General features: G+C 43.8%; 1 protein-coding gene and 1 non-coding gene across 2 annotated transcripts in view; one reads left to right on the top strand and one right to left on the bottom strand.

Moving 5' to 3' along the window:
* The window catches only part of NUDT3 (nudix hydrolase 3), a 117,191-nt gene that overhangs the window by 13,605 nt on the left and 81,039 nt on the right, over positions 1 to 22,547 (top strand). The window lies entirely within an intron of this gene.
* On the bottom strand, positions 18,666 to 18,771 carry LOC120363393 (U6 spliceosomal RNA). Its single transcript, XR_005578949.1, has one exon. It is a non-coding gene; the product is annotated as a U6 spliceosomal RNA (small nuclear RNA).

The raw sequence follows: 22,547 nt of genomic DNA, 5'->3' as shown, positions 1-22,547 counted from the left end.
TCACAGCAGCTCCAACCTTCTGGTACAAGTGATCCTCTCAGCTCAGCCTCCTGAGTAGCTGGGACTACACACACCCTCGTAATATATGTTTTTTATTTTTGTAGAGATGAGGTTTCATTATGTTTCCCAGACTGGTCTGGAACTCCTAGCTTAACTGATCCTCCTTGGTCTCCCGAAGTGTTGGGATTACATGCATGAGTGACCATGTCTGGCATGTTTGATTATTTAATATTTTCATTTGCTTCCTCTTTGCAGAAATGATTTAATTGCTAGACTTATATTCAGCCATCATTAAACAAATGGGCTGAGCCCTGACTCAGGGCTTTTACACTTATCACTGTGTTACTGATTTCTTCCTAGGAGGCTTTGCATTTGGGTAGTCTGCCTTTAAGTAAGACAAAACTTTTAGATTTTATTGCCAAAATGAGTTAGGAAAAAAAATCCAGAGAGTTTCTGTATATAATAATTGTATTTCTGTGGTTTTTTTTTTTTTTTAATAGGTTCAGCAATTATTTTATAAGGAGCTAGCTGGGGATGATCATCCTTCTGCCAGGCACTATGGGTGATTTTTTTTTTCTTTCAAAAGAGAATTATTATTTTTGGTTACAAAAGTAATTGTATTGTGGTATTTACAAAGAATACTACAAACTGAGGAGCTTAAGATGTGTAGAATACAGAATCTGAGCTTCAGTCTGCTGGCAAGATACAATTTTGGCCAGATGCAGTGGCTCACACCTGCAGTCTTAGCACTTTGGGAAGCCAAGGCAGGAGGATTGCTTGAGCTCAGGAATTTGAAACCAGGTTGGGCAACATAGTGGGGCCTCGTCTATATAAAATATTTTTTTAAATTAGCCTGTTGTGGTGGTGTGCAACCTGTGGTCCTAGCCACTTGGGAGGCTGAGGTGGAGGATCACTTGAGCCTGGGAGGTCGAGGCAGCAGTAAGTCTTGGTTGTGCTACTGTACTTCTGGGTAACAGAGACCCTGAGACCTTGTCTCAAAAGAGAAAAAGATGCAGTTTGGAGTGTAAAATAGAAAAGTGATAGAGAGGGATGTTTATAGGAATTGGAGAAGCCTGTGAAGAAAGATGAGCTGGAGTGTCAGGGATGACTTTATGGTCAGACCTGAACAGCTTGGTTGAGTTTGGGTAGTTGAAGAATATCCTAGATGAAGGACTCTGGGCTGGCTAGACCACAGAGAGTCAGAGGCCCTGCTATGCAGCCTGTGGAAGGCTGTTTGTATCAAAGTATTGTGGATAAAGAAAGCTCTTATTCCCTGCCTGTCCACCTAAGCTGGGATCATGGTGGCAGGCCACCATGTCTGGCAATTTTTTTTTTTTTTTTTTAGTAGAGATGGGATTTCACCATGTTGGCCAAGCTGATCTTGAACATCTGACCTCAAGTTGTCTGCCCACCTCAGCCTCCCAAAGTCCTGGGATTACAGGTTTGAGCCACCATGCTCAGCCTAAGTTTTAAAATATAATCTCTGGGCCAAGTGCAGTGTCTCAAACCTGTAATCCCAGCACCCTGGGAGGACAAGGTGGGATGATCACTTGAGGCCAGGAATTTGAGACCAGCCTGAGTAACATAGCAAGACCCTGTTTTTACAAACAAACCTCTGTGGATTACTTTTTTTTTTTTTCCCGAGATGGAATCTCACTCTGTCACCCAGGCCAGAGTGCAGTGGTGTGGTGTGATCGTGGTTCCCAGGTTCAAGTGATTCTTCTGCTTCAACTTCCTGAGTAGCTGGCATTATAGGCACCCTCCACCATGCCTAGCTAATTTTTGTATTTTTAGTAGAGACAAGTTTTTGCCATGTTGGCCAGGGTGTTTTCAAACTCCTGACCTCAAGTGGTCCACCCACCTCGGCCTCCCAGAGTGCTGGGATTATAGGCATGACCTACTGCACCCCACCATAGATTACTTTTTTTTTTTTTAAACAGCATTCCAGGCTGAGGATTACTTTTATAATAAGTCATAAAAAGTATAAAAAGTCCATACTTTTATACTATGTCACACATTTAACAAATCTAAATTTTATTTTGAAGCATTGAAAACTAAACAAATGTTGACATAGGTGAACTTTTCAATTTTTCATGAGTCTATAAAGATCATGGAGCTGTCATGCTAATGAAAAGAAAACTAGAACTACATTGCTGTGGTTGAAAGAAGAGGGGAGATGAATTCTTCCTGGGTTTAAAAAAAGGTATATGGCCGGGCATGGTGGCTCAAGCCTGTAATCCCAGCACTTTGGGAGGCCGAGGCGGGTGGATCACGAGGTCAAGAGATCGAGACCATCCTGGTTAACATGGTGAAACCCCGTCTCTACTAAATATACAAAAAAATTAGCTGGGCATGGTGGCGCGTGCCTGTAATCCCAGCTACTCAGGAGGCTGAGGCAGGAGAATTGCCTGAACCCAGGAGGCGGAGGTTGTGGTGAGCCGAGATCGCGCCATTGCACTCCAGCCTGGGTAACAAGAGTGAAACTCTGTCTCAAAAAAAAAAAAAAAAAAAAAAAAATGCATATGACTGAGAAGGACTTAGCATAGAACTTGATCAGGGACTTGAGGAGGGTGTGCTATGGCCAGACTGGGCGGAAGAGGCCAAGGATAGTAGAGGCAATAAGCATGCACAGTGGTGCTACTGGAGAAGAGTTTGTGGAATGTATTGAATGATTGATTTTTCTGGCATCCAACAGGGCTTTCTCCAAAACGAATGGTCCTCTTCTGAGCAGAACACTATTCTTTTTGGAGAAAGCCCTGTTGGAGAGAAGGAAGGACCCATCCTCCACCTAGCTTAGCTCTCTTCTCTGGTGTGTACATGTGGATGTAGGACTAAGTCTCCACCAGTTGGAGGCCTGAGGAGGCCAAGGGGATGGGTGGGGTAAGGCAGTGGCTGTGTGCTGACCAGATGTTTGTGCTGTAGACCCAGGCTGTGGCTTTTGCTGCCACCACTGGAGTGCCTCTACTGTGGGCCTGTCTTCCAAGGCTAGTTCTATAATCCTTGCCACTCCAATTTGCTGAGCCTTTGAAATTTTTTTTCCAATAAATTCTTTTTGGCTTCAGACAGCCAGGATTCATTTCTGTTGCTTGCAACTAAGAACGCTCTGATATATCACTTTGGTAGTTTTTAAGGTAGCCTCCTTCTCAACTAATCTAGTGCACCAGAAGAAATGGATATATGTTGAGTCAGAAATTTTTGTGTGTGTGGGAGAGCTTTTTCATTTTATTTATGAAGCAAGCTTTAACATTTTTCCTTCTCCCCCACCCACTCCTGAGACAGGATCTAGCTCTGTCTCCCAGGCTGGAATACAGCAGTATGATCACGGCTCCCTGCAGCCTCATCCAGGGCGCAAGCAATTCTCCCACCTCAGCTTCCCAAGTAGCTGGGACTACAGGTGTGTGCCACTTCATCTGGCTAATTTTTGAGGGGGCGGTGGCAGGGGAGAGATTAGATCTCCCTGTGTTGCTCAGGCTGGTCATGAACTCAAGCAGTCTCCCTGCCTAGACCGGGATTACAGGTGTGAGCCACTGAGCCTGGCCACCTTTTTTTTTTTTTCAAAAAAAAAAAAAAAAGACAGGTCTTGCTCTGTTGCCCAGGCTGGAATCTGGAATGTGGTGGCTCAATTTTGGCTCACTGCCACCTCCACCTCCCAGGTTCAAGGGATTCTCATGTCTTGGTCTCCTGAGTAGCCAGGATTACAGGTATGTGCCACCATACCTGGCTAATTTTTGTGGTTTTCAGTAGCAATGGGGTTTCACCATGTTTATCAGGCTGGTCTCAAACTCCTACCTTCAGATGATCTGTTTACCTCAGCTTTACCAAGTGCTGGGATTACAGGTGTGAACTACCGTATGCTGCCCTCTTCATGCTTTTTAAATTCTCTTTTTAGAACTATACTTAATAATATTTGAGAATGTGTAAATTTTTAATGGTTTAAACCTTGGGGATATCAAGGACCAGATTTTTAATAATGAATTTTTAAAATCCAAGTTGATGAAAATGATAACGATGCTTTTTAAAATAAGCATTGTCGTCTCCAAGTTCTGTCTTGGCTAACAGGAATTTATTGAGTCTTCACCTTTTGCAAAGCACTATTCTAGGTGCAGTGATGGTTTTAAAACTGCGGACATGTCCACTGCTCTCCAGGAAGAATGCTTTTCTAAATTGATGAATTAATTAAATTACCATTAGGCATTTTGGTACATTTGAACAAGTGACTGCACTATGTGCCTTGGGTAGGTTCAGATATAAAAAGAGGTGGGGCATAAATTACATGGAGAAATTAGAAAAAAATGTAGGAAAGGCTATGCTTCGGTAGTGCTTCATTTTGGAGGCAAAATACAGAAGTAGTCAATCTTGGGCTCTAAGAGGTTGATAGGACTTACGTAGAAAGGAGGGGAAAGAGTATGTTAGGAGAAGGAGACCCAGCATGACTGAAGGTGGGAATGAGTTTGTAGCATGCCAGAGACTCTGAGTATATGAACCTGGGACTGGGATAGTGTTGTGGCAGGGTATCTGTGGGGAGTGATGGGGGGGTTAGCTGGCAAGGAGCTAAGGGTATAGACCCTTGATTTGAGATAATGAGGAGTTTGGGTTTGATCCCACAGTGGGGAACCACAGTTGTCCTTTGAAGGGTTGTGGGAAGGTTTCTGTGAGAGTGGAATGCACGGTGAGCTCAGTGGGCTATAAGAGGAAATGGTTGGGATAATAATACTCTGTTCTAGAAGTGAGAGCCATGGTAGCAGCAGAATGGAATGAAGTATGACTTAAGTGACATTGCAATCAAAGGGTGGACAGGTTTGTTAACAGATGATGTGTTAAAGATAAAGAATGCCATGCACGGTGGCTCACGCCTGTAATCCCAACACTTTGGGAGGTGGAAGAAGGAGAATCACTTGAGGCCAGGAGTTCAAGACCAGCCTGAGTAACATAGGGAGGCCCCATCTCTACAAAAATAAAAAAAAGTAGCTGGGCGTGGTGGTGAGTGCCTGTAGTCCCAGTTGCTTAGGAGACTGAGGTCAGGGTGGTCACTTAAGCCTGGGAGGTCAAAGCTGCAGTAAGTGCCATTGCACTTGAGCCTGGTAGGTGAAGTGGCATGATAATGTCACTGCACTCCAGCCTGGATGGCAGAGTGAGATGCTATCTCAAAAAAAAAAAGAAAAGAAAAGAAAAGAAAAAAGATGAAGGAGCTCATGGTTGAAGATGACTTTTAAATTTTGATCCTGTGTGACAGGAAAAATGGAAATTTAGAAGAGAAGTTGGTTTTGGAGAGAAGATGGAACTTTGATTTTGTTGTGTCGAATTTGAAGTGATGAACTAAATTCAACTGATGTTAATTGGAGATGTGGAACTAGAAGGGGAGTAAGAAGTTAGGACTATAGATAGAGTGTGGAGTGTCAGGGACCTTGGAGAGGGAGAACAGAAAGTTAGCGTGAGAGAGTGCACAGAAAGCAATGCTGAAGGCAGAGCCTGAGCTTGTGGCATCATGGCAGTCAGAGAGGCACTATCAAAAAAGCGGAGATAGAAGAACATTTCACAAAGATGTAATGGGTGATAGGTCACATCTAGAGCCATCATGTATATTGAAGATAAGATGTAGCAACAGATTTAATGATTCCTTTATAAAACTGTTGCAGTAGGATGGTAAGATGGACTCGTGTGGATTTGGGTTGATTAAATCAGGCTTTAGAAAATAAGCATATTTTCTGCTTGAGATTGGAGGGTGGATAAATGAAAAACCCAAGAGCCTGAATTGTATTGACATAAATTTGAAAAAACTCCTTTCTGTTGGATCTATTCTGAGAAGGAGAGAAGCTTATTTACTTTTCCAGTCAATATACTGGTCTGGTGTTGGAGAGGCATGAAAAAGTCTGGCAGAGTTACTGTGGTGTGGTCAGGATTGAAGTGATAGTTTTTTTTTTTTTTTTTTTTTTTTTTTAATGAGACGGAGTTTCGCTCTTGTTACCCAGGCTGGAGTGCAATGGCGCGATCTCGGCTCACCGCAACCTCCGCCTCCTGGGTTCAGGCAATTCTCCTGCCTCAGCCTCCTGAGTAGCTGGGATTACAGGCACACGCCACCATGCCCAGCTAATTTTTTGTATTTTTGGTAGAGACGGGGTTTCACCATGTTGACCAGGATGGTCTCGATCTCTTGACCTCGTGATCCACCCGCCTCGGCCTCCCAAAGTGCTGGGATTACAGGCTTGAGCCACCGCGCCCGGCCGAAGTGATAGTTTTATAATTGGAGGCTGAATGGTATTTATCCTCACAAACGACTGTGGGCCTGCTGTGTACAGAGCAGCAGGTAGGCACCACGGAGGATAATTGTGAGCAGGAGAGGCTATTTTAGAAAACTCTGGTAACTTCTCTTTACAAAACTCTGGTAACTTCTCTTTTTTTTTTCTTTTTCTTTTTTTTGGAGACAGAGTCTTTCTTTGTCACCCAGGCTGGAGTGCAATGGCACAATCTAGGCTCGCTACAACCTCTGCCTCTCGGTTTCAAGCAATTCTCCTGCCTCAGCCTCCCGAGTAGCTGGGATTACAGGTGCGCACCACCATGCCTGCCTAAGTTTTGTATCTTTTAGTAGAGTCAGGGTGTCACCATGTTGGTCCAGCTGATCTCAAACACCTGACCTCAGGTGATCCGCCTGCCTCAGCCTCCCAGAGTGCTGGGATTACAGGCGTGAGCCACCGTGCCTTGCTGAACTCTGGTAACTTACAACCTAGTGGGCTCAAAAGGAAATGGAATTTATATTGTTTAAGTTTTATATATTTCCTTATCCCTTTGCATGTAGATGCTAGAGAGGGGAAAGATAACGGTAGAGATGTTCCAAGATTGAGGACTGATTCAGGAGCATGTTATAAGGTCAGAGGAAGTAGAAAGTTGACTGAGAGTCAGTTTTTTTAATTTATGAAATGAAATAAATAATACCTAATTCTTGAAGTTGTTGAGATTTTAATGAGGAAAGTAAAGTGCCTCTGAGATAACGTAGTTGGTGCTGTAATGAAGGTAGGAACCACAGAAGGAATCACACTGGCCAACAAATGATGATGATACAGCGAAATGAGTGCCATAAAAGAACCCGCTCCAAATGCTTTAGGAATAAAGGAGTAGACGAATCCTGGACTGAGGAGTCAGACACAGTGGGAAAAGACTAGATCTGAGTGTTAAAGGATGAGTATAAGTTTGCTGCTACTTCAATACAGATTATGCAGACATTTAAAAAAAAAATCAGATGCCGATCATAACAGCGGCACAAAGATAGACTTCAGTGTGGCATGTGATCTAAAAAATACAAGAACTGAGAAAGAGGCCAGGCATGGTAGCTCACACCTGTAATCCCAGCACTTTGGGAGGCTGAGGCAGGCAGATCACCTGAGGGCAGGAGTTCGAGACCAGCCTTACCAACATGGAGAAACCCCTTCTCTACTAAAAATACCAAATTAGCTGGGCATGGTGGCGCATGCCTATAATCCCAGCTACTTGGGCGGCTGAGGCAGGAGAATTGCTTGAACCCAGGAGGCAAAGGTTGCGGTGAGCCGAGATTGCACCATTACACTCTAGCCTGTGCAACAAGAGCAAAACTCTGTCTCAAAAAAAAAAAAACACCTGGGAAGGAAAGGAAAGATTCAGTGCAGTAAATGGTGCTCTGTGAGTTGACTGTGAAAGGCTTTTATGGAAAGAGAGGAAGACCTGAAGTTATAGAACCTTAAATTTGTAAACCTGGAAGTAAACATAGGCATGATCTATCCACCCACCTCAGTGAGATAAGGGAAGTGAAACCAAAAGAGTGTTGAAATCTGTCTACTGTGATAATTCTGGTAAAATAATATATTCAAAGATAACACAGTTTTTTCCTGACAGATCCGCAAAAGGAGGTAAACAAGTGGAATGCAAGAATATTTTTTGTTCTTTGTTTTTGAGACGGAGTCTTGTTCTGTCACCCGGGCTAGAGTGCAGTGGTGCGATCCTGGCTGACTGCAACCTCTGCCTCCCAGGTTCAAGTGATTCTCCTGCCTCAGGCTCCCAAGTAGCTGAGACTACAGGTGCATACCACCACACCCAGCTAATTTTTTGTATTTTTTTAAGTAGAGACAGGGTTTCACTATGTTGACCAGGCTGTTCTTGAACTCCTGACCTCAGGTGATGCATCCACTTTAGCCTCTCAAAGTGCTGGGATGACAGGCATGAGCCACTGCACCCAGCTGAATAAAAATATATTTCCTAAGCAGACTTCCACTACCAGCATTTAAAAGAACAAAAACAGGTGGAATGAAAGGCTGTAACACAATTATAGAAGGGTAATCTATACCGACTTCAGCAGCATCTATTGCTGTTGTCACCGTTAGCTGAAGCTGATCACGAATCCCAGCCCAGTGCATGTGTGTTGTGGGAAGAAGCTGAATTTGTCAGAAACGTGGATATTTTTGGCAAATTTTGAATGCCAAAGAATACTTTTTGAGGCAGTTTTAGTAGTCTTCCTTCCATTATAAAGATGTTTCACATTCACCATAGCAAATTTGGAATATATCCTCTTTTGAGCCCACTAGGTACAAGTTACCAGAGTTCTAAAATAGTCTTTTCTGCTTATAGTTTATCCTCTGTGGTGCCTACATGGTGCTCCTTACACAGTAGGCTCACAGTTGTTTATGAGGATAAATACCATTCAGCCTCTAGTTTCCTCCAAAACATATGAAGGAAATTATTCTCTTTAATCATTCTGGCTTTAAATTTTATAGCATTGTGTTTAATTTACATACTGTTTTTCCCTCCAAGATGGGGCCTTGGTATGTTGTCCAGGTTGACCTCGAACTCCTGAGTTCAAATGATCCTTCCACCTCAGCCTCCTGAGTAGCTTGGGCTACAGGATTAGATTATACAGTTTTATAATCTTGTTTTTTTCACGTATGATATGCAGTTTCTCCTAATCTGAATTCTGTATACACATTTTTAATGTTTATATGCCCATGAAAAGGATGAAAGAAGATACTTGACTGTTCTTCTCTTGTTGTAGATGGCAGTGTTTATATATATATATATAAAATAGGGGGTAAATGACAATGTTAAGCCACAAAAGAAGATAGTATTGTTGACCAGCAATTTATAAATTATTGGTTTATTTTTCTCCAACCTCACAGAGTACACTTAAGAAAAAAAAAGACACTTAGCCAAGCATCTTAAAAAATTACAATTCTCCTCTTGGCTACTCTGTTTCCCCAGTGCTCATTAATAAGAATTAGTGTGATTCTCTATTCTTCTTTTTTTTAAGTTTTTAATTTTTTTAGAGACGGGGTTTCTCCATGTTGGTCAGGCTGGTCTCAAACTCCTGACCTCAAGTGATCCACCTGTCTCATTCTCCCAAAGTGCTGGGATAACAGGCGTGAGCCACCTCACCCAGCCGATTCTCTCTTCTTTTAATCAGTGAACCATGTAAACAGACATCTCTAATGGTTTCAGAAAGGATCTCATACAGATGTATTTGAAGTAAGGAATGGGCCGGGCGCGGTGGCTCAAGCCTGTAATCCCAGCACTTTGGGAGGCCGAGGCGGGTGGATCACGAGGTCAAGAGATCGAGACCATCCCGGTCAACATAGTGAAACCCTGTCTCTACTAAAAATACAAAAAATTAGCTGGGCATGGTGGCACGTGCCTGTAATCCCAGCTACTCAGGAGGCTGAGGCAGGAGAATTGCCTGAACCCAGGAGGCGGAGGTTGCGGTGAGCCGAGATTGTGCCATTGCACTCCAGCCTGAGTAACAAGAGCAAAACTCTGTCTCAAAAAATAAATAAATAAATAAATAAATGAATGAATGAATGAATGAATGAATGAATGAAGTAAGGGATGAATAACAATTCAGTAGTGATCGTACTGTCCTGTTTCCCGTGTTGCATCTGCTGAGTATGAAACTTGGTATCTTCAAAGCATTTTCTTTTTTCTTTTTCCTTGAGAGGGAGCCTTGCTCTGTTGCCAGGCAGGAGTGCAGTGGCCCGATCTCGGCCTCACTGCAACTTCCACGTCCTGGGTTCAAGCAGTTCTCCTGCCTCAGCCTCCTGAGTAGCTGGGACTACAGGTGTGTGCCACCACGTCCAGCTAATTTTTGTATTTTTAGTAGAGACGGGGTTTCACCATGTTGGTCTTGATCTCTTGACCTTGTGATCCACCTGCCTCCACCTCCAAAAGTGCTGGGATTATAAGCATGAGCCACCACACCCAGCCCAAAGCATTTTCAGTAGCCATAAAGTTGCTCTTTAAAGACACAGCAAAGTGGTGTTAGACTTTGTTTTTTTTCTTTTTGTTTTTGAGACAGTCTTGCTCTGTTTCCCAGGCTGGAGTGCAGTGGCACAATCTTGGTTCACTGCAGCCTCTCCCTCCCGGGTTCAAGCAATTCTCCTGCTTCAGTCTCCTGAATAGCTGGGATTACAGGAATGTGCCACCATACCTGGCTATTTTTTTATTTTTAGTAGAGACGGGTTTCACCATGTTGGCCAGGCTGGTCTTGAACTCCTGACCTAAGGTGATCTGCCAGCCTCGGCCTCCCAAAGTGCTGGAATTACAAGTGTGAACCACCGTGCCCGGCCAGTATCAGACATTTTTAATGCATTTTTTTCTTTGTTGGTGATGGTCATCAACAGTACAACAACTGTAACAAAAATTGTGTTTATGTTTTGGCGAAAGAAAATATGTGAGAATTCACCCAGAGGTGCTGGACTTCACTGGCTTGATGGTCAGCGTAGTCTAAAATTAACACCATTGTTCAGCTTGTCAAGTCCTGTCCAGGGAAGGAAGTTGGACATTGGTTTTCCATATTTGGCTCAACCAGTGTGTGACAGACACTGTTGTTTGTCTGACCCCACGTCCTGAACCCTCTTGTCATTAAATACTCATTTCCCAGCTTTCTGTACAATTGGGAGTGCTGTCTGACCCAGAAGCAGAAGTTTGCTGCAGAACAGATGTGGCTGGCACCATTACTTGTATAATCTGCCTTGAATGCTAAAGTGGTGTCTGGAGTTGTAGCATCCACTTTGAGGCCATGAGGAGGAATGGAAGAGTGCAAAGATAGAGAGTCTGGCTCCTGATGGCACCAAGTGGTCAAATCAGCTCCAGTAGCTCTCTTCCTCAGGTTTCTGTTAGTGAGAAAAGTAACAGTAATTTATTTTAGCCAGCATTATTCAGGTTTAGATTCATAGAACATAGTGGCGATGACTTGTAGAATGGTGCCAAGAAGGCTGCAGAAACTATCCATTAGGGCAGGTGCAAATGGTCATGAATGTTCTCTGGATAATCTGTTTGGATTTTGAGTAATAACTTGCCTTATTCTTTGAGGAGTCACTAATTCTTAAACCAAGAAAAATGTAGCATTTTCTAAATATTATGTTTCAGGGCTTTATTCAAATGCAAATTCTTAAAAAAAATTTTTTTTTCAGGTAATAGACATAATAAACTGCCTCTAGGAAATCTCAGATTTGTCTCCAAGATTATGAATAGTATATACCTTTCACTGGTGGCATGTGTTAGTCATACTAGGAAGAGTTCAGGATTAGGGTCTCTGGGTCCTTGTAGTCTCTCCCAGCTAGCTGCCTGATACTGCCAGGTTCCCTGAGAAGACCTTCCAGGCACCTGCTCTGTTTGTGGCTTATTCAGTTATAGTAAGTTACAATACTCAGTAGAATTTAAAAAAATCTTTTTATTGTACTAGGGTGGTGTGGTAAATGACTTTTAGTAGAATATGAATTACTTTAGATCAACATGTTGATTTTTCTCAGACAAAGCCTTCCCTGTCTTTGATGTTGCCCTCTAAGCCACACACTGTCACATCATGGTCTTTAATTTCCTTCCTAGCACCTGTCACTGTTTGACATGATCTTATTTACTGGTTTACAAGACCTCGTCTTAACTGTGACTTCATCAGAGCAGCCATGTCCTCTGTCTTGCTTACCATTGTAGCCCCATCGCCTAGACAAAAGTCTGACACACATGTCTTAATGTTTGCAATTTTTGCCTTTGAACTTCAAGAAAACTATTGGTTTATTTCATGTTTTTAGATTAATTTTGTTTCTGAATGATGAAAGAAGAGAGATACCAGGATGCTCTTTGGAAGAATCCTTTTGTAAATAATGTAGCTGTGAGTAACTTAACCCCCAGTAAATAAAAAGTCAAGTTGAAGATAGTCTTTATTATATGTTTTTCTCATATGTAGTCATTTTGGTCGGTTGAATTTAACTTACAGATCGGGTAGAAATCATTTTGAAAGAAATTTGCATAATTATATTTATGTTCCTTGTTAATATAAATTTCTATGCAAGTTTTCCTTCTATATCTTGTGTTTAACAAATGGTCTATTATAGGTCCAAAATAAACACTATAGAACTAAATCACAATCGACTAGGCTGCTAAGGGAGTTGAACTGAGGAAGCTTTTCAAGCTCCACTCCAGAAAACAATGAATTACTTGTAAAACAGAGCTGCTGTTTCATACATTGATGCTTAAACCTGGGAGTTTGTGAGCCACTGTCTGAGATTCATCCACACTGTGTGTTTGTTTTTCCCCTGTACAAAAGGAGATGATACGATTGATTTTTTTGATACGATTTTTGATGATATGATTTAATGATAACCAGATAAACAAGACTTTCTCTCCATACCCTGGAGCCCAAGGTATTGTAAGCTGCTACGCTTCTTTGCTTTATGAAGTCTCCTGGCCTGTGCCTTTCCAGATCAGGTAATCCTCCAAGATTTCAGGTCCCTTCTCAAGCTTGTAAGGAGGCTAGGCCTTCTCAGGTCCCAGCTATTTGGTAGGGAAGAGGAAGGGGGAAAAAGCAGCTAGAAGTAGTCCTAAAATGAAAACATTGCAAGAAAGAAACACCCAAAAACTATTCTCTATGGAAGATGCAGCTTTTAACCTCTCCATTCTTTTGGCAGTCCCTAGCTTTCCCCACTCCCCAAAATGGTAGTCAGTTTTGCCCATGGCACAGTTCTTCCTCCTCCATCTCTTCGTCCCCCTAGGGTATGAAGTCATGCTCTGAGCCTCCTTTAGAGCAGCAGTGTCCAAATGCAAGGCTAGGAGCAAGTATTTATTGTATGGTAAAATGAGAAAAAGAAAGCCAATGTATGTATAAGTGCATTGGGGAAAGTTGCCACTTGTCTTCTGTTCTGAAATTAGATTGGTACTGAAATGTTCCTTATTAACTGGTTGGTCATGCTGGTAAGTACTTATGTTTAATCTTTCATTTACTTACTTGACAAAATATGATAGTGGCAATTGTTAGTACCTTACTTATTTATTACAATTTTTTTAGACGAGGCATAGTGGCTCACACCTATAATCGCAGCCTTTTGGGAGGCCGAGGTGGGTGGATGGACCACTTGAGGTTGTTAGGAGACCAGCCTTGCCAACATAGCAAAACCCCGTCTCTACTAAAAATACAAAAATTAGCCAGGTGTGTTGGCACTCATCTGTAATCTCAGCTACTTGGGAGGCTGAGACACGAGAATTGCTTGAACTCAGGAAGCAGAGGTTGCAGTGAGCTGAGATTGCACCACTGCACTCCATTCTGGGCAACCGAGCAAGACTCTGTCTCAAAAAAAAAAAAAATTGTTTTTAATTGTGGTAAAATATATGTAACATAAAATTTGCACAACTTTAGCTATTTATAAGTGTACAGTTCAGTTGCATTAAGTAAATTCACATTGTTGTGCAGCTATCACTTCTGTCCATCTCAAGAACTTTTTCGTCTTCACAAACTGATACTCTGTACCTGTTAAGCAATAAGTCCCAGCCAGATGTGGTGGCACAGCTTGCACTCCTAGGTAATTGGGAGGGTGAAGTGCAAGGATTGCTTTAGCACAGCAGGTCGAAGCTGCAGTGAACTATGATCATGCCACTGTACTCCAGCCCAGGCAACAGAGTGAGAGTGTCTAAAAACCAAAACGGTAAGTTCCTGTTCTTGTGTCTTCTCAGCCCCTGGCAACTACCATTCTGCCTTCCCCCTCCCCATCCTCCTCTCCCTTCCCTCCACCTCAGCCTCCTTTTCCTGCCTCCCCTCAGCCCCTGGCAAATACCATCCTCCCTCCCTCCCTCCCTCCCTCCTTCCTACTCTCTCCCTCCTTCCCTGCCTCCCTGCCTCCCTGCCTCCCTGCCTCTGGTCTGTGTGGTGGCACAGTCCCTTCTCACTGCAGACTCCACCTTCCAGGTTGAAGCAATTGTCTTGCCTCAGCCTCCCAAGTAGCTGGGATTACAGGCACGCACCACCATACCTGGCTAATTTTTTTTTTTTTTTTTTTTTTTTGAAAGATGGGGTTTCACCATGATGGCCAGGCTGGTCTTGAACTCCTGACCTCAGGTGATCCACCCACCTTAGCCTCCCGAAGTGCTAGGATTACAGGCGTGAACCACCACACCTGGCAGTTTTTTTTTTTTTTTTTTTTTTTTGAGACGGAGTTTCACTCTTGTTACCCAGGCTGGAGTGCAATGGCACGATCTCAGCTCACCGCAACCTCTGCCTCCTAGGTTCAGGCAGTTCTCCTGTCTCAGCCTCCTGAGTAGCTGGGATTACAGGCACATGCCACCATGCCCAGCTAACTTTTTGTATTTTTAGTAGAGACGGGGTTTCACCTTGTTGACCAAGATGGTCTCGATCTCTTGACCTTGTGATCCACCCGCCTCGGCCTCCCAAAGTGCTGGGATTACAGGCGTGAGCCACGGCGCCCGGCCCAGTTTTTTTTTTTTTTTTTTTTTTTTTTTTGAGACGGAGTTTCGCTCTTGTTGCCCGGGCTGGAGTGCAATGGCACGATCTCGGCTCACCGCAACCTCCGCCTCCTGGGCTCAGGCAATTCTCCTGCCTCAGCCTCCTAAGTAGCTGGGATTACAGGCACACGCCACCACGCCCAGCTAGTTTTTTGTATTTTTAGTAGAGACGGGGTTTCACCATGTTGACCAGAATGGTCTCGATCTCTCGACTTCGTGATCCACCCGCCTCGGTCTCCCAAAGTGCTGGGATTACAGGCGTGAGCCACCGCGCCCTGCCCAGTTTTTTGTATTTTTAACAGAGATGAGGTTTCACCATTTTGGCCAGCCAGGTCTCGAACTTCTGGCCTCGTGATCCAAAATACTGGGATTATAGGTGTGAGTCATCACATCCAGCCCCCTGCCTTTTTATTTTTTACAGGGTTTTGCCCTGTAACTCAGGCTAGAATTCAATGACAAAATCATGACTTATTACAGTTTCAACCTCCTCAACTCAAGTGATTCTCCCACCTCAGCCCTCCCTAGTAGCTGGAATTATAGGCATGAATCACTGCGCCCAACTAATTTTTGTATATATTTTTTTTGGCTAGAGATGGAGTCTTGCCATGTCGCTCAGGCTAGTTTTGAACTCCTGGGTTCAGGTGATCTGCTGGCCTTCGTCTTCCAAAGTGCTGGGATTACAGGTGTGACTCTGGCCCATTCTACTTACTTTTTTAAAAATATTATGTATGCATTTATTCATATTTTTTATTTTTGAGATGGGGTCTTGCTCTGGCTCCCAGGGTGTAGTGCAGTGGTATATTCTTGGCTCACTGCAACCTCTGCCCCCTGGGCTCAAGCAATTCTTCCACCTCAGCCTCCCAAGTAACTGGGATTACAGGTGCGTACTACCCTGCCCAGCTAATTTTTGTATTTTAGTAGAGACAGGATTTCACCATGTTGGCCAGGCTGGTCTTGAACTCCTGACCTCAAGTGATCCACCTACCTTAGCCTCCCAAAGTGCTGGGAATACAGGCATGAGCCACTGCGCCCAGCCTGTATTTATTTTTAGAGATGAGGTCTTGCCGTGTTGCCCAGGCTGGTCTCAAACTTCTGGCCTCAAGGGATCCTCCTGCCTCAGCCTTCTCGTATAGCTGGGAATACAGACATGAGCCACTGTGCCCCCATTCTACCTTCTATCTCAATGAATTTGACTACTCTATGTATCTCATGTAAGTGGAATCATATAATTTTTGTCTTTTTGTGACTGGCTTATTTCACTTAGCATGGTCTTCAAAGTTTATTCGTCTTGCAACGTGTCAGAATCTCATTCTTTTTTAAGGCTAAATAATATCCCAGAACCTTTCTTGCTTACTTATTCATTTATTTATGAGACAGAGTCTCACTCTGTTGCTGGGCTGTAGTACAGTGGCACGATCTTGGCTCAGTGCAACCCTGCCTCCTGGGTTCAAGCAATTCTCCTGCCTTAGCTTCCTGAGGAACTGGGACTACAGGTGCCTGCCCCAACTCCTGGCTAATTTTTGTATTTTTAGTAGAGACAGAGTTTCAGCATGTTGGCCAGGCTGGTCTGAAACTCCTGACTTCAGGTGATCCACCCACCTTGGCCTCCCAAAGTCCTGGGATTATAGGTGTGAGCCACCTTGCCTGGACAATTTATTTTAAAACCACCTCTATTAAATTTAAAAAATCTGGAAATTACTTGTCAACACCATGCCCTGGATGGACTGATCTTTTACTGATTTGATTCCTTTAATAAGTATTGGTTGGCCAGGTGGGGTGGCTCACGCCTATAATTCCAACACTTTGGCAGGTCAAGGCGGGCAGATTGCCTGACCTCAGGAGATCTGACCAGCCTGGGCAACGCACTGAAATCCTGTCTCTACTAAATCACAAAAAATTAGCCGAGTGTGGTGGTGTGCATCGGTAGTCCCAGCTGCTTGGGAGGCTGAGGCAGGAGAACTGCTTGAACCCAGGAGGCAGAGATTGCAGTTAGCCAAGATTGTGCCACTGCACTCCAGCTTGGGCGACAGAGTGAGACTCTGTTTCAAAAAGAAAAAAAAGTATTTGTTGCACTTCATATACACTGATGCTGTGCTGGAGGCTGTTGGTGGTACATAAATGGCCATTTCTTAGGCCCTGCCTGGGTTTGTAATTTATGATGGGAGGGAAGGCTTAACTTACCAAGGTAAAGGTTAGGCAAAAGATAGGGTATTTGTGTTGAGCCTCAAAGAATGGAGACAGTTTATGTATGACTTCCCATTGTTTAGATTTGTTTTGTTTTATGTATTTATTTTTTATATCCTAGGCCATAGCACAGACCATTGTTTAGATTTAGAAACTGTCAGTAGCACTTGTATTTTTAAAATCAACTTATTAAAAAAAATTCTGCAGAAGGCAAACAACAGGTTGAGCTGCTGTTGGATATATTGGAAATGATAAGGGAGTTTTTATACTAGATAACAAAGGGGCTTGGCTTCTAGATGAGGATAAAACCTTAGTAAGTTTGTTTGTTTCTTCATTCTTTTTTTTTTTTTTTTTGAGACAAGTGTCTCAGTCTGTCACCCAGGCTGGAGTGCAGTGGTGCAGTCTCAACTCACTGCAGTCTCCATCTCTCAGGTTCAAGGGATTCTCTTGCCTCAGCCTCCTGAGTAGCTGTAGTAGGACTACAGGTTTATGCCACCGCACCTAGCTAATTTTTGAGTTTTTAGTAGAGATGGGGTTTCACCATATTGGCCAGGCTGGTCTCGAACTCCTGACCTCGTGATCTGCCCTCCTCAGCCTCCCAAGTGCTGGGATTACAGGTGTGAGCCACTGCGCCTGGCTGTTTCTTCATTTTTAGTGCCCAATAGAGCCATGTAAAAACAGCCCTTATGATATAGTAATTTGACAGCAATAGAAAATACCAGCAGAAAAATTTGTTACTTAAATCAAGGCATGATCAAGTTTAGTCTTACTTGAGAGCTTGACACAGTCTGTCTGGTTAGTTAGCAACCAGCTTCTTTGTTTAGCTTCTCTGGAATAGAGGAGAAACAGATGTTGGGAGATAATCAGTAAGGCTACCAGGTTTTAATATAATTTTATTGCACTTTAGGTTCTGGGGTACATGTGAAGAACATGCAGGATTATTGCATAGGTACATGCATAGCAATGTGGTTTGCTGCCTCCATCCCCATCACCTATATCTGGCATTTCTCCCCATGTTATCCCTCCCCAACTCCCTACCTCCCACTGTCCCTCCCCTAGTCCCCCCACAACAGACTTCAGTGTGTGATGCTCCCCTCTCTGTGTTCATGTGTTCTCACTGTTCGCACCCACCTATGAGTGAGAACATGCGGTGTTTGATTTTCTGTTCTTGTGTCAGTTTGCTCAGAATGATGGTTTCCAGGTTCATCCATGTCCCTACAAAGGACATGAGCTCATCGTTTTTGATGGCTGCATAGTATTCCATGGTGTATATATGCCACATTTTCTCTGTCCAGTCTATCATCAATGGGCATTTGGGTTGGTTACAAGTCTTTGCTATTGTAAACAGTGCTGCAGAGAACATACATGTGCCTGTGTCTTTATAATAGAATGATTTATAATCCTTTGGATATATACCCAGTAATGGGATTGCTGGGTCAAATGGAATTTCTATTTCTAGGTCCTTGAGGAATCGCCACACTGTCTTCCACAATGGTTGAACTAACTTACACTACCACCAACAATGTAAAAGTGTTCCTGTTTCTCCACATCCTCTCCAGCATCTGTTGTCTCCAGATTTTTTAATGATCGCCATTCTAACTGGCATGAGATGGTATTTCAGTGTAGTTTTGATTTGCGTTTCTCTGATGACCAGTGGTGGTGAGCATTTTTTCCTATGTTTGTTGGCCTTATATATGTCTTCTTTTGAAAAGTATCTGTTCATATCCTTCGCCCACTTAAAAAATATGGAACGCTTCACGAATTTGCACGTCATCCTTTTGCAGGGGCCATGCTAATTTCTCTGTATGGTTCCAGTTTTAGTATATGTGCTGCCAAAGCAAGCACCAGGTTTCTTTTTTTTTTTTTTTTTGAGATGGAGTTTCGCTCTTGTTACCCAGGCTGGAGTGCAATGGCACGATCTCGGCTCACCGCAACCTCCGCCTCCTGGGTTCAGGCAATTCTCCTGCCTCAGCCTCCTGAGTAGCTGGGATTACAGGCATGCGCCACTATGCCCAGCTAATTTTTTGTATTTTTAGTAGAGACGGGGTTTTACCACGTTGACCAGGATGGTCTCGATCTCTCGACCTTGTGATCCACCCGCCTCGGCCTCCCAAAGTGCTGGGATTACAGGCTTGAGCCACCGCGCCTGGCCACCAGGTTTCTTTTCTTTATTTCCTTTCTGCTTTCCTGAGGCAGGCCCACTATCATACCCACCCAGAAATCAATTGTGGAGCATAGAGGAAATTCCTGTTGACCAGAGGCAGAGGGGCAGGCTGAATGAAAGTGAATGGTGGGAGTGAAAACTGTAACTGCCTGGTTACAGAGAAAGCAGCATCAAAATCAGTGCTGTGGCGGAGCATGGTGGCTGATGCCTGTAATCCCAGCACTTTGGGAGGCTGAGGCAGGTGGATCACCTGATGTCGGTAGTTCGAGACCAGCCTGGCCAACAAGGCAAAACACTCCAGCCTGGGTGACAGAGTGAGATTCCATCTCAAAAAGAAAGAAAAAGAAAAAAAAATTTAGTGCTGGGCACTGATTTTAATTATCTATTGTGAGGATGATTGTGAGAGTTAGCAGAACTTTTCTGACATTTCGGAAGGCCGACTAGCTTGTTGTTGTTGTTGTTGTTGTTATTTTTTGAGATGGAGTCTTGCTCTGTAACCCAGGATGGAATGCAATGGCGTGATCTCAGCTCATTGCAATCTTTGCCTCCCGAGTTCAAGCCGTTCTTCTGCCTCAGCCTCCCGGGTAGCTGGGACTGCAGGTGTGTGCCACCACATTCATCTAATTTTTTTTGTGTTTTTACTAGAGATGGGGTTTCATCATGCTGGCCAGGCTAGTCTCAAACTCCTGACCTCAAGTAATCCACCCACCTCGGCCTCCCAAGGTGCTGGGTTTACAGATGTGAGCTACCACGCCTGGTCAGAAGGCTGGCTAGCTTAATGTTGAACTGGACATGGCAAAGTTACAAATGTGCAATTACTAAAAATACATGCTGATCAGAACTGTCACCTAGCCCATGCTTAATACATCTATTTTGGGCCCTCTTTCCCACTGCCAAGACTCTAATCTCTCACAACTGCTGAGTTTGCTTCTTACCCTTAACTGACAAGCCTGCTTTTCTTATTTCCCTTCATGAGTTAGGATAAAAATTCAGTTATTTTTCTGTGCTGAGGTGGATGAACAGTTAAGCCCTTTATTTACCTTTGGTTATTTACCATTTCTGCTAATGCCTTTTGCATAGTTACTTGCCTCAAGTGGAAGTGACTAAATGTCAGTACTTGTTAACTTGTGAAGGAACCCAAGAAATCCTTTATTCTTCATGAGTTGAGATATGAATCTGGAGGAACCGCAAGCTCTGTGGGCCTAGAGCCCAATAAACGTTGGTGTGGCTGCTAGCATATTATGTAGCCTGTCAGTTCATAAACCAGCTGTGAATGTCTGTTAGCTTTTGGTTACCCAGCAAAGGAGAGGGGAAAACCATGTTCTTGCTCGTTTGAGTGTTGTGCTCAATTGTTAGCTGTATATTCTGAGCACATTTTACTAGTGTAAGTTGTTAGAATCCATGCGCCATATTAGAACTGAAGCTACCAAAAGTTATTCGGATGCAAATTCTCAGGACTATCATGAGCATTAGTTCATGGTAGCTAGTGCTGCAGCAGTCAAATGGAGACAGGTGGTGTAGTGGAAATAATGGCTTTAGAGTCACATCTGGAGTTCAGGTCTGAATTATCCTCTTAACCAGTTTCCTCAAGTGTAAAACAGAAATACATCCACTAATACTATCTAATTCCTAGGGTTATTGTGATAATTTTATTAGGTTATATTTACATGAATAGAACTTGGGGCTGGGCACAGAGACTCATGCTTGTAATCCCAACACTTTGGGAGGCTGAGGTGGGGGGATCACTTGAGGTCAGGAGTTGGAGACCAGCCTGGCCAATATGGTGAAACCCTGTCTCTACTAAAAATGCGAAAATTAGCTGGGCATAGTGGTGGGCGCCTGTAATCCCAGCTACTTGGGAGGCTGAGGCAGGAGCATCGCTTGTTGCTAATAATTGAGTTTAGATTGAACCTTTAATGATCTGTTGAGGTAATCTAGCATATAATTTTAAAATCTATTTAATCCACTTAAAAATATTTTACGGGTTTGCTCACTAGCTCATACCTGTAATCTCGGCACTTTGGGAGGCTGAGGCAGGAGGATCTCTTCTAGTTTCGCTCTTGTTACCCAGGCTGGAGTGCAATGGCGTGATCTTGGCTCACCGCAGCCTCCGCCTCCTGGGTTCAGGCAATTCTCCTGCCTCAGCCTCCTGAGTAGCTGGGATTACAGGCACGCGCCACCATGCCCAGCTAATTTTTTGTGTTTTTAGTAGAGACGGGGTTTCACCATGTTGACCAGGATGGTCTCGATCTCTTGACCTTGCGATCCACCCACCTCAGCCTCCCAAAGTGCTGGGATTACAGGCTTGAGCCACTGCGCCCGGCCTAGGAGGATCTCTTAAGGCCAGAAGTTTGACACCAGACTGGGCAATATAGCGAGACTCCGTCTCTACAAAAAAAATAAACAAAATTAGCCAGATGTGATGGCATGCTCCTGTAGTTCCAGCTACTCAGGAGGCTGAAGTGGCAGTGAGCTATAATCATGCCACTGCATTCTAGCCTGGCGTACAGAACAAGACCTTGTCTCTCCTTCTCCCTGTGTCTATATATATGTGTATATTTAGTACTTTTTTTTTTTTTTTGAGATGGAGTCTTGCTCTGTCACCCAGGCTAGAGTACAGTGACGTGATCTCAGCTCACTGCACCCTCCGCCTTCTGGGTTCAAGCGATTCTTCTGCCTTAGCCTCCCGAGTAGCTGGGATTACAGGTGCCTGCCACCTTGCCCGGCTAATTTTTGTATTTTTAGTAGAGACGGGGTTTCACCATGTTGGCAAGGCTGGTCTCAAAACTCCTGACCTCAGGTGATCCACCTGCCTCAGCCTCCCAGAGTGTTGGGATTACAGGTGTGAGCCATAGCGCCTGGCCTATTTAGTACTTTTAAAAATAGACTTTACTTTTTAGAGCAGTTTTTGGTTCACAGCAAAATTGAGTATAAAATACAGAGTTCCCAGCTGGGCATGGTGGCTCACACCTGTAATCCCAGCACTTTTGGGAGGCCAAGGCGGGCAGATTATGAGGTCAAGAGATCAAGACCATCCTGGCTAACATCATGGTTGCTTCCAAGATTTTGGCAATTATGAATAAAGCTGCTATAAACATTCCTGTGCAGGTTTTTGTATGACTTAAGTTTCTAACTTTTTTTTTTTTTTTTGAGACGGAGTTTCGCTTTTGTTACCCAGGCTGGAGTGCAATGGCGCGATCTCGGCTCACCGCAACCTCCGCCTCCTGGGTTCAGGCAATTCTCCTGCCTCAGCCTCCTGAGTAGCTGGGATTACAGGCACGTGCCACCATGCCCAGCTAATTTTTTGTATTTTTAGTAGAGACGGGGTTTCACCATGTTGACCGAGATGGTCTTGATCTCTTGACCTTGTGATCCACCTGCCTCGGCCTCCCAAAGTGCTGGGATTACAGGCATGAGCCACCGCGCCCGGCCAAGTTTCTAACTTTTTAGGGTAAAT

The sequence above is a fragment of the Saimiri boliviensis genome, chromosome 4 (genome assembly GCF_048565385.1).
Source record: "Saimiri boliviensis isolate mSaiBol1 chromosome 4, mSaiBol1.pri, whole genome shotgun sequence".
In the NCBI taxonomy this organism is placed as follows: Eukaryota; Metazoa; Chordata; class Mammalia; order Primates; family Cebidae; genus Saimiri; species Saimiri boliviensis.
This window is presented reverse-complemented; position numbering and strand designations above follow the sequence as displayed.